This window comes from Apium graveolens, chromosome 6, assembly GCF_009905375.1.
Source record: "Apium graveolens cultivar Ventura chromosome 6, ASM990537v1, whole genome shotgun sequence".
Classification (NCBI taxonomy): Eukaryota; Viridiplantae; Streptophyta; class Magnoliopsida; order Apiales; family Apiaceae; genus Apium; species Apium graveolens.
Window position 1 is genome coordinate 245,059,609 of NC_133652.1, and position 13,363 is coordinate 245,072,971.

Here is a 13,363-nt window from a genome sequence, read left to right on the forward strand (position 1 = left end):
TTTAAATAATTAAATCAGGAAAATACCTTGATTTCTGCACAAAAATGGATGTTTGATTTATAAAGGTATTTTCGATAGCTTCGTTTTAATATATTGTACACCCGAATCGGAATTCGATAACGCCTTCGTTTGTGCGTTTGATTATGTAGAACGCGATATTTTTAAGATTTTTCTCTGTAAATTCTATATTTCTAATGATCAATTATGATTATACGAATAAAATGAAATAATAAAAGGGCTATATATATTTTTGGAATATTGGTTCGTTTTGGATCGTTAAATTAGTTACTTAGCCGCTAAGTAACTGCAAAAACGATCCGATTTGATACCCGTATTGGATATTTATCCAAACCGGGCTTCTTATAAAACACTATATATGAGAATAACGTAATAATATCCCGTCTTTGGAGAATACGGGTTTTGTTGATTTACCGAAATGATTATCGTATCGAAAATCTTGCGCCGGGCCGCGCACGGGTCAAACCGTAATCCGGATCGAAAAAGTCAAAAAACGGAAAATGTTCGGAATTACCAGATTAGGTTAAGAAGGAGTTTTCGGAAGAGTTTCGAGTTGTAAAAACGTAAAAACAGTTGAAGTCGGACGATTCTCGGCTTTATAAAATAATTTTGTAATTTATTCAGAAAATAATTAATAAATTCATAAATCAATATAAAAACATATAACAGCCCAAAAATTACCATAAAAATACCGTAATTATCTATATTTTATTCTGGTCATAATAAAATTAACATACTTATACTGTATCACATATAAGCATTCACATATCCATACCAATCATCAGATAATTCACTAAAAATCACATAATAATCATATAAAAATTATTTATTGATAAAAATAATTACACGCGATATCCCGGATGTTACACCAAAAGTTCCATGCTTTCTGCCAAGTTCATACCATTGATGTTGTTTCCTTCAGGTTCCTACACACAAGGTAATATAAAGGCACAGTGTTCGAGAACATGTAAAATTTATTTAGTGCTCGGTCTTATATTAGAACAAAAAATTTATGCAATTAGAGTTAAGTTACTAAGACTATATTGTAGATATTCATAGTAATGTTCAAATAAATTGATTTGTAGATAATAATGGTGCATTTACGATTGTAATGAATGATGAAACCATTTATAGAATTGACATAAAAAACTGATAGGAAAGGTTAACTAAAAAAACTTAAATATGCACACGCACATAACTCTACTCGGACTTCAATCATCAAACTCTAATTTCCAAGAAAGGAAGGATATCCATAAACCTTGCAGATAAATTTGACAACTTTTCTTGACCGCTCAGATTGATTTGATAGATATAAAAAAAACTCACATATGTTGATCATGACTAGATACAATACAAATTTATAATAGACAGCATGAGAACATTGATATGAAGTGATTAATAAAGAGAAATTAGGAAAAAAACATGGTTGGGAGAACAAAGTGAAAATAGAACATGTTACAGAGAGGAAAATAAGACAATATTTAAGTCAAAGAATATTAAAAAAATAGATAGGAGTGATTATTAGTTATTACATACACAAGTGAAAATCTTTTAGCTGCACTAAGACATTACAAAAAATCTAAGGAGAAAAAGTAAGTACATATCTATTAATAAGAAGCAAAATTTTGGATACAGAGTGAGCACAAAATTTGTGGGAAGCAGTTCTCACCATCGGATTTATGTAGAGATGTTTCAGGTTGGGTGAAATTCTGATCAAGCAAAGAATATTTTGAATCTGAATATGTAGAGATGTTTCAGGTTGGGTGAAATTCTGATCAAGCAGAGAATATTTTGAATTTGAACCAAATCATTAAATCCAACATCACAAAGGTACATAAATTTTAAGGTTTCCATTGTTTGTATAAGCCTCTTCATCATCGATGCACCTGGTTCCGAAAACTCTAAAACACACATATTTATATCAAGAAAGAAATTATGAAAGATTTCGTTAAATTAACCAATTAAATTAGTGAATTATATTATCACTAAATAAAATTCGTAGAATGTCCACTTTACCTTGAGTAAAGATCCCGTAATGTGAAAATTACAGATTCTCGACATATTCTTAAATAGCTTGTCGACATCTATGAGATTCTTTTCTTGCCCTTTCCAATCGAGACTTAAATGTTCCACCTTTCGGGTACATTCAAACCATTGCAAATCAACTTCTCCACATTCCAGGATAGTCAGCACAATAAGATTGATATAATATTTAAATTGACATCCCAAATGTTCAATCTCAGTGCAATAGAGTAGATTCAATTCATTAGGTTGAGCCCCAAATGACATGTCGGCAATAACTATGACTTCTAGAAGACGAACACTAATCAAATTATAAAAACCTTCAAATTTTGGTGGTGGTGCGAGTATACAACCACTTAGACTCAAATTAGTCAACTTCGTGCAGGAAAAAAATAAGACGGTATTTTGTAGGCACTTATAGCATGGTTAAAAAGTTCAAATTTCTTAACTCCACTGTTTAATATATAATTTTAATCCAAAAAATTGTGTCTAAATAGTGTCGAAGAGGCAGATTTTCAGGAATGTAAAGATCAAACTTCATAACAGGACCAACATGGGATAGAAGAATACCGCTGATGGTTCTTAAAATTTCATATAGTTGAGTTTCTTTATCATTTTCTAAAAACCTTTTATAAAGCAGATGGTCAAAGAAATTGGCATAAAAAACTAGGTATGGGTGCATCGCCCATATATTTCTCCATATTTTTGAGAGGATACTTATTCTTGCCACATGGCGAATCGGCAATGGCTTTAGGATGAGGTCTATTACGTTGGGGGGTAAATTGCTAATTCTATCAATCGGATGTCCAGAATCAAGCCGCATCATTTTAGCATCATTGCCCATCATTCTGAAATTAAAAAATGGTATAGACCAAATGAAAAGGAGAAATAAACAATAATGCTACTATGTATATCGAGCTATATAAATGTAATTGGTACAAATAAAAACTATGATAACACACAGTTCAAACAACCTTCATTCATAATAACTTAAAACCGATATATACAAACAATAATTCAACCAAAGTGGAGGCATCAAAAATATTACATTTAAGCATATCTGATCAAATAAAAAACCCACAAGCTAATGATAAAAAAAAGGATGCATTAAAACTAATTTAGATATCAAGAAACATATAGAAACATTGATTTATCTAAACAACTTATGGTTGGGATATGTATAGACAAGTGTAAATTTAATACCTGTGTTGCCGAGATTTTGAGTGTGAGGAATGAGGCTAGTATAAGCGCTCTAATAACAGGAGTGACGGAAATGCTAGAGGAGGATGAAGATAAAGATCCCAAGAGCATATCCAAGACTAAATATTTTCATAATGCTAACTTATAATTTAAAAAAATATATCAAAATTTTAGGGTATTCAATTTAGATTTTAAAAACTATACTGAAATATGATGGTATTCAAAAGTTCATGAATTTTGTTTTATTTTAAAAATATGTGGATTTTGATGGATTTGGCAGTACATTATTAATTTTTTGATATCTCACCAAAATACATGAGATTTTGAATTTTTTTTAAAAACTTCACAAAATCATAAAGACTCTACAAGATTTTTTTATCAACTCCGTCAAAATTCGCGAATATTTAAAATCAATGAAAATCTTGTAAAATCCATGGATTATTATCCATCCTTCAAAATCTGAATTAAATACACCCCTCGTAGATTTTGATAGATTTACCAATGTATTTGATGTTTTCAGAAACTTTAGCAAAATCTAAGAGATTTTGACGAATTTTTAGAAATCACTACTCAAATTAGTAAGACTCTACGAGATTTATTCAACAACTCCGCTAAAATCCGTGTACAATTAAGATTAGCCAAAATCAGCAACAATCATTCAAAATCAATGGATTGTTAGAAATTTTCTAAAATCTGAATTGGATACACCCCCTTAAATTAAATTGAATATTAATGCAAAACTCGTAGATGTCTTCTAATTTTTTAGTTTGTAGAGTTGGACAATACTTTTTAAACCAGGGCTGTAAAGTCGTCAAAATCTGAATTGTAGAACTCAAGAGACCAGAAATTAAATCAAACGAAACTGTGTATCTTTTTTAATTTGTTTGAACTTTAATTTGATTCTTTTTTCTTTAACTTTTTCAAAATAAATATTTTTTAATTAAAAAATCTATGCATTGCATGCTGAAACATTAATAATTTTGATAGTTGGTCACCCGATACGCTACTTTGGTTTATATAATCAGGGGATTACTTCTGTATTTATATTATTCATACTACTTTTTCTATAAAAATTAAAAACCCAACTATATATAAATAATTCGTTAGTATAATATAGTATTGATGAGCGCTAAAAATCAAACTAAATTTATATTATACTATTATAAGTAGAACCCCCTTATTTGGTAGTTGTTGGTCGATTGTTCGGTACAATTGTTTGGTACGACAAATAACAACCGTCAGATTTAAAACTAGATAGATAGGAACCGTGGGATGCAATAATAAAATAATATTATATTAATATTTAAACTGCTCTCATAGGTTCAGGGTTCGAATCCCGTCAATATCATATTATATTAAAAATTTTATATTCTTTACTTCAACAATTTCTACAGGTTTATGGTTCGAGTTCCATGAACAACATATTATATTATATTATTTATTTTTGATCAAGTCTCAAATTATCATAAAACATATATTATTATAGCTTATTATGTTCTTCAATTTATTTTTAACTATTGAAAATATATATTAAAATAAAATTAATTTTAAGATAAATCATTCGAGTATTAAAAGCAATCCGTGTATCGTACGGGTTATAGGCTACTATAACTAGTTATATCTGGTCGGTATAATTGACATAGGGCTAAAACAAAATAATGTATAGTATTAATGTGCAGTAAAATAAAATTTTATATAAATTACAAGTTTATTTAATAATGTCTATAATATCTATATTATCTTTTTAAAAGAAAAGTAGAGTTAATTATATTTAGTCTGTTAGGTTCAAAGGTCAATTAATTTCAAAGGTTCCAGAATGACTTATCGAGAAGTCAAGAAAAGCTTATAAAGAAGACTCGGAGATATCGACAAGCCAAATTGAAGACATAAAGATTGGAGATATCGACAAGTCATTTCTTCACTAGAGAACTCAGAGATATCGACAAGTCAAAATATCACTAGAGAACTCAGAGATATCGATAAGTTAATTCTACATTCAAAGAAATGGAGACCTCGATAAGTCAAGTTCACTTGAGAACTCAGAGATCTCGATTAGTTAAGATCATACTCGAGAACTCAGAGATCTCGACAAGACATTGTCACATTCGAGAACTCAGAGACTTCGATAAGTCAAAATAACTAGAGTAATAAGAGATCTCGATAAACCATTATACTTATCGGGATATCGAGTTCTCTATATACCAAACTGGAGATCTCGATGTAAAACTCAAGTACATAATGCATATCAGTTAAATATCCAAGATTATCAATCAACAAACAAATCAATCATTGATTTTAAAATTCTACAAAAAGCAGTTTGAAGAGTACAAGATTAAAGGCCAAGATTAACTGACAAAGTAGAAGTCACAGACATGCACGATTTGCAAAGATACACTAAGCCAGAAATAGAAAGTTTTAGTTAACTTAAAGTAGGGTTAGTACATGCTATTGTATACGGTGTAAAACCAGTGGTTACTATTCTATAAAGTAAACACCGGATGCTTTATTTCAGTTGTAACAAAATAGATCTAGAAAACCTTGTAACTCTCAAGAGAGAAGCTGAGTTTTTAACATACCAAGAACCCAGAAATTTGTAGCAAAACACTAGCTTGATTTTTATATAAAATTAAGTGAGTTTTGAAATATTGTGTGCACTGTCTTTTGTTCAGTTAACATAATATTGTTACATTTCTTATATGCTTTTTTCATCTAGTTTAAGATAATCAAAAAGCCATTATAATTGTCCAAAACACATTCACCCCCTATGTTGTATTCATTACCCAACAAGTGGTATCAGAGCAAAATCTGAAAGCAAACAGATTAAAGATCTTGGAAGAATGAATATAATGAAACTGAAAAAGAAAAAAGTCTCTCTAGATAGTGGCTTGCAGCTGATCTTAATAGAGTCACTTGACAATGTAATGTACAATAACATTGTCACCTGTGACACAGCCAAACAAATCTGGGAGAAGATAGAGATCTTATGTGAAGGAACAGAGGAGGTTAGATCAAACCAAAAGAGGATTCTGATTTCTCAGTATGAAGGGTTTATGGCTAAACCAAAAGAAGGAATCACTAAAGTTTTTGAAAGGTTCAATAAATTGATAAATGACTTGCACCTACATGATAAATATTATGAAGCTGAGGAGGTTAACCTAAAGTTTTTGCTAGCTCTTCCTGATCATCTTGAACAGAAAATATTAGCCATTAGAGAAGGAAGAGATTTAAGCAGAATAACTTTGGAAGTTCTATATGAAATCTTGAAAACTTATAAACTTGAAATGATGCAAAGAAAGTCATTGAAAGCACACCATGGTCATGTTGTTGATGGTTCAAGTGCTTTGATTATGAATCACAGAGAAAAAAATGAAGATGAGCAAGATGATCAAGTTCCAGTTATTCAAGCTATGGAACAAAAGAACAAAGGACCTCAGAAGCAAGTTGTATTAGAGCCGGAGGAAGATGAATATTATACCTTGGATGAGCTAGATGAAATTGATCAATCCATGGCTTACTTGGCTAGGAAATTCTCCAAGGCTTTTCAAAGGCAAGGGACAATCTTCCAACAACAATAATTGGAAACAAAAAGCTCAGTATAATTCAGCTAGAATAGGTGGCTACAAAAGTAAATATGTGGACATATCAAAGATAAGATGCTTCAACTGTGATGAGTTGGGTCACTTTGCTACTGAATGCAGAAAGCCTAAAAAGTTGAAGAAAGACAAGGTCTTTCTTGAACTTGAAGCAAAGTATGAAGCTCTCTTGAAGAAGCAGTCTGGAAAAGCTTATATTGTAGAAGAAAATGGTTGGGATGATACTGATGTTGATGATGAGGATAAAGAGGTTGGAAACTATGCAATTATGGCTTTTGAGTATGGAGAAGCATCCACTTCAAAATTAAAGGTACCAACTCTAACCACTATTGATTTAAATTCTAGTCAATATAAGGAGACTGTGGAAAAGATGAGTGTGGAGATGTTCCATATACACACTAGCTTAGTGGCAGCTACTGAAGAAATTAGTAGGCTAGCAAAAGTTGATGAGAAGCTTGAGAGTGAGAAGCAAAAGATGGATCTACTGCTTGTGGAGCTTGAGTCAGTCAAGCAAGAAAATGAATATTTGAAAAACAAGTTGAAGTGTGCTAGTGAGATTGAAACTGTGTTAAGAGAAAAGATTGAGAAGAATGAGGTGAAACTGAAATCATTCAGGAATGCATCTGAGTTGGTTGGTCAGTACCATGAGAAGAACAAGCCATGTGCTAACATAGCTATTGGTTTTGATTATGATACTTTTAATAGTAACAAAAAAGTTGTAGGTGATAAAGGAAAAGTAACAAAAAATGAAGATGTCCCATCTATGCTGAGAAAGGTTGGTTCACCTATGTTTAAAGCATGTGAAGTAGATTTCAGTGAAGTAGATTTTGGTGAAGACGAGTTGATCATAAAACAAGAAATTGTTGATGAAGACAAAGAGAAGAAAAATGCAGAAACAACTCCAACTTCCAAAGCTGAAAAGAAGCCTAAAAACTGAAGATGCAAGAAAGAAGAAGAAGGATAGAAATGGAAAGATTGGGATAAACAAGAGCAACAATTTTGCTTATGTTGCAGATGCTCCAAGAAAACAATGTCAAAAATGTGGCTCTGTGATTCATCTAACTCACCTTTGCAAAAAGGTTATTAGTAAGCTAGAAGTAGGAGCATGCAAGTACAATGAAGTAAAAATTGAAGATCCCTACTCATTCTGTGACAAGTTTGACTGCATACCTTGCAACATGAAAGTAATGACAAGTTGCCACAAGCTGAGGGTTGATCTTAAGGAAATGAATATTGGAGCTTCAGCTAAAAAGGACAATGCACATCATTCAATGAACTCTATTCTTTATGAATCATCAAACTCTACCTCTATCAAATCTGTTAACAAGAAGAAAGTACCCAACACTACTTGGGTTGCTAAACACACTTAAACTCATTGTGTGCAGGGAAAAAAGAAGAAAGTCATATGGATCATAGACAATGGATGCTCAAGGCATATGACAGGTGATATGGCCCTGCTATCACAATTTGAGGAGAAGGCTGGCCCATTAGTGACTTTTGGAGACAACAACAAAGGTTTCACAATGGGATATGTTAAATTGATTTCTAAAAATATTGTCATTGATGATGTAGCACTGGTAGCTGGTCTTGAAATGAATCTTCTCAGTGTCATCCAATTTGTAGACAAAGGTTTCAAGGTTTTATTTAACAAAGAAGAATGCAATTTTATCAACAAGAAAACTGGTGAAGTTGCTCTGAAAGGAGCAAGGAAAAGAATCTTATTTGTTGCAGACTTGGACTTAGCAAATGAGGATGGAATGTGTTGCTTCTACACCAAGGCATCTGTAGAGCAAAGCAAGCTATGGCATCAGAAGCCGTCTCACTTAAATTTCAAGGCAATCAATACACTAGTCAAAAAAGAATTAGTGAGAGACATGTCTAATATGGAGTTTGCTCAAGATGAAGTCTATGATGCTTGTCAAAAAAAGAAAATGAAAAGATCAAGTCACAAAAGTAAAACTATGAATTCTATAAGTGCACCTTTGCAACTTATTCACATGAATTTATTTGGACTAGTTAATGTCGAGTCAATATCAAGAAAAAGATATGCACTTGTGATGGTGGATGACTACTCAAGATATACATGGGTGGAATTTATGCACTCTAAAGATGAAACTCCACATATCATAATTGAACACATTAAGAAGATTGAGAAGCAGACTGAAGATCAAAATTATATGAAAAGATTGAGGAGTGATAATGGAACAGAATCAAAAATGCAACCTTAACTGAATTCTGCATAGACAAGGGTATTGTTCAAGAGTTCTCAGCTGCTACAACACCTCAGCAAATTGGGGGTAGTGGAGAGTGTTATTCCCAAACAATATAGACAAGAATTACAGAAGGGGGGGGAGTTAAATGTAATTCTGGCTTCTTTTTGGATTTTAAGAATGATTCTTCTACCAATAAATAACTGTGTTTGATTTGCAATGGTGCGGAATAAGAATATAACAGAAATCAAATTACAAAGCAATTAAATACAAGTATTTAAAAACTTTCTGGTGGATTGAACTTTTCCACCAGAGATGTATATTAAGTAGAGAACTCTGTGATGCAAATAGTACACACCTGCTTACAAGTTGAACAACAAGAACTACAGAGAAATTCTTTATAGATTTTGCTTTTTTTATTTCTCTAGTTTTTGCTTACTAACTTGGATACAATTCAACTTGCTACCCTTGGTTTATATATCACCAAGTTATATGATAAAAAGACAAGATAATAAGACAAATTGTATCTAGTCTAACTTCATGCTGCTACACTTCTCTTTCCAGCATCTTTGAATATCATCTGTTTAGCATGGAAATGGAAATGCTTCTTTGTTCTCTAAAACCTTCAAACAGGCTGCCACATTCCATTTGTATACAACCAACGCATGTGACTGTCAAGTCACTATAAACTGCTTTTTTGAATTTAAATATCCGTTGAAACTTAGATTGATCATCCGTTGGAACTTTGTCTGTTCATCCGTCGAGATTTATATTGGTCATCCATTGAAGCTTTGTAAATCATCCGTTGAGACTGTCTTCTTGATAGTTAACTCTAATTCATTTACACAAGATTATAAGGCATCTAATATTTACAATTAACCATCCTATCTTGCATATCATTCTAGTAGTTAACATGACTTGAACAATCTACAACATCTAGTTCACTAAGCTATCCAAGTATGCAGAAATGTGCTACTAGTCTTATTGTTACATAAGCTACTCTTTCAACGGATGTTGAAAATGATCATCCGTTGAAAGCTACAAATTCACTTAATTAAAATCTACTTAGTGTTTTGTTCAAGTTATCATCAAGTACACAACATATTCCTAACAATCTCCCCCAATTTATGTCTACTGGAATTATAGCCATAAATTAAGAGAAACTTGATGATAACAAAACACTCTATGAATACAAAATAAAGTACAGTAGATTAAAATTTCAAGTGCTGCAGTTTATTGAAAATTCTCACAAAGAAAGATTTGTAGAGTGTCTTACAGATCATTTTCAAGGTGCTTCTCTAGACTGAGCAAATTAAGATCATTTCCTTAATTGCCTTGGCTTCTTTCCCAGCTTCACATCATTCTCTTCAATCTGGTTTTGGACTTGTCTGTAAAATTATGATTCTTCATTATTTGCTAGATCCAGATTTTCTTGCATTTCTTTTAGTGTTTCATTGCTTGCAATATTTAGCTGATCTTTCAGTCTGAAGAATCTTCTAATGTTCTTTTCATCTTTGAACTCCATGATCCAGTATGGCCTCAAATGCACCCTATCTCCAGTGAAGGGAATAGTCAACACTCTTGGGAGTGCATTTGGTCCTCTCCAGCTATTTCTTATCTCCTCAATCTTGTTTAGTACCATTTTCTTGGCTACTATGTTGAATCCAAAGTTTTTCTTGATTGAGGAAAAGACAGTCACTAAAGTTGAATAACCTTTATTGAGAATTCTGTGAAGTGGCCATGTAATTTCTTTTCCACCCTTGTACCTAAAGACTAGTCTCTTTGGAAGGTGCTTGTAGGCATCAATTGATCTGACTTCTTCAAGCTCATCCATATAGAGATTTATGTCTGAAAATTCTTTGATGTCACATATGAAGAGTTGCCTCTGCAAATTATGGATGTCCAATCACTACACAGATCAGTTTACCATTTATGTAGATTTTAGAAATCCTTTTCTTTAGCACTGAGTCTCTGGGATCTTTGAAGAAAGCTATGGACCTTCCAAGCAGCTTCTTTTCATCTGGCCTAGGGTTTTCATATGATAGGTGTTAGGCACAAAGCATGCTCTAAATAAATCACGCAAGTATACGCGTTCGCAAGTAATATAGAATGATTTCTAGTTCGTTCCTACAGAGACTCTGATTAATTATATTTAATTAACACTTACTCACTAATGTATGATTACTCTTCAATGTCAAGACAATAAAAATTAAGGTTGATTAACTAATATTAACTACAAGAATTAAACACTTGAATTAACAATATTAAACACACATGAGACTATAACTTCATTACTACTTCATTCAGTAGTTATTGTTATTACCCTTAGCATGTAATGGTGATGATATTAATTGAACAACACGAAACTGATAGACACCAACTTTCATTGTACGAATACCATTCTACCAAACATCCACAATTAAGATAGAAGTTGAATAGGCATCAATTATGTTGAGACCCTATATGTCTACAGAATTTGACAACATAATGATTTAAGCGCAAGTTATTCATTATGATTACACAGGGAAAGTAAAACGGTTAGAGTTACCCACTAATCATGCATACAATACACGAACCTATGCTAGCATGACAAGTTCTAAATCTCAAGATTCACTGTCTCTTCACAAGAGATTAACAGGCTATCTTACATGTTCGCGACACACATAAGACGAATAAGCACAACCTATGCTAGATATCATACAATCACCACATACCAAGGGATTAAACAATCAACTAAAGAAATCCATAGTAAATCCACTATGATCCCGTGATCACAATTAGCCCATAATAGAACTCATCGTCACCATGGGTTTATATGAAAACATGATAATAACACAACAATATAAACTAATAAAATACTTAATAAATAAAGAAGTTCGTCACAAGAGTATTAAGTTTCAAAGAGTAAAGAAAACTAGCATCCACTGTTACAGCGAATTAAAAGAATCACAAGATAAACGTATGCTTCCTCTTCTTCGTTGTTGTGTGCTAAAACGGTATTCTTGATATTCTCTCCTTGTTACTTGTTATTGAAAACGTCTCCCCAATAGGTTTATATAACAGCCCAGAAGAACCAGCGTTAATAGAATCCCAATAAAACTCAAATTATAAATTCCAGAATCTGAATTTCCGCACCCAGGTGGCCGCCTGCATTCACCACGCGGGCGCCTGCTACCAGGCGGTCGCCTGCTCCTTCCGGGCGGGCGCCTGCAACACTTTTGGAAAATTCTTATTTTTGCTTCTGATTTTGCTGATTTCTTCGCACAACGCCCCGCGATTGATCCCAAGTACTTCCTTAGGCTTATTTTGATGAAATCCTCCTATTTAAGCAAGTTATACCCTGAAATGCAAAAACACTCGAAAACGCGTCAAATACACAAAATACTCGAGTTCAAGACATCAATTCAAGCTGTTATGAGACGCTCTAAGTGGTATAAAATGTCACTTATCACACCCCCAAACTTAAATCGATGCTTGTCCTCAAGCAGCACAGACTCAAAAACAGAATAAAACATGCATGAATGCAAACTATATGAATGCAACGATCCCCATCGCGATGACTAAACCAACCAACACATGAAATATCAACCAATGCAATTAGGCAGCTAAAGATCAATCAAATCACACAAGCTAACATACAACTGGAAACGTGGTGTGTGCGAATGCTTAACAGATATGCTTCGAAACTAGATCAATCACCATAACTTAATTATCCTCAAGGCAATCACAAGATTATACGAAGAATATATTCTAGACATAAAATGACTTATAACACTTCAAGATCATTAGAGTTTATTACATAATCATGCTTTTATTCAACACATATACAAATGCTTATTTGATCATGCAATGAATGAGGTCCACAAAAGACTTATGCAATGGTATCTATTTTACGAGCGTTAGGTTAGCGGATCCCAGACTATAAAAGCCTTAGGTTACTAGGCACAAAGTCCCCTAAGAACTTAATAACTCGAATACCAAAGAGCTCACTCGTGACCAATTGTGCAATAAACCATATTTTTTTCTTTTTTTTTTCTCTTTTCTTTTTTCTGTATTTTTTTCTATATATATATTTTTAATTTCCGAGCAAGTGCGTTTCGCTCCATATTGCTCAACCCTAGACTACTCGTATACAATACGAGCCGACTACTAGCCATTTGACGCCTAGCCACAACTAGCAATGAATTCCAATTTTTACTCCAATTTTATCTTTTCATGCCTTTTATCATTAAGAGCCTATCATACATTCTAAGCATAAGCAATAGATTATCCTCAAAAACCATCAAACCATGACAACAATCTAGTCCTTAAGCATACTCT

The 13,363-nt window shown here is 32.7% G+C and overlaps 2 long non-coding RNA genes across 2 annotated transcripts; both read right to left on the reverse strand.

The window, feature by feature from the left end:
- Nucleotides 1–883: 883 nt before the first annotated feature.
- Nucleotides 884–2,251, reverse strand: LOC141667912 (uncharacterized). The gene is made up of 3 exons (XR_012552838.1): nucleotides 2,035–2,251; nucleotides 1,688–1,917; nucleotides 884–944 (listed from the first exon to the last, which is right to left on the reverse strand). It is a non-coding gene; the product is annotated as an uncharacterized LOC141667912 (long non-coding RNA).
- A 269-nt stretch (nucleotides 2,252–2,520) lies between these two features.
- Nucleotides 2,521–3,358, reverse strand: LOC141667913 (uncharacterized). Its single transcript, XR_012552839.1, has 2 exons — nucleotides 3,244–3,358; nucleotides 2,521–2,888 (listed from the first exon to the last, which is right to left on the reverse strand). It is a non-coding gene; the product is annotated as an uncharacterized LOC141667913 (long non-coding RNA).
- Between the last annotated feature and the right edge of the window lie 10,005 nt (nucleotides 3,359–13,363).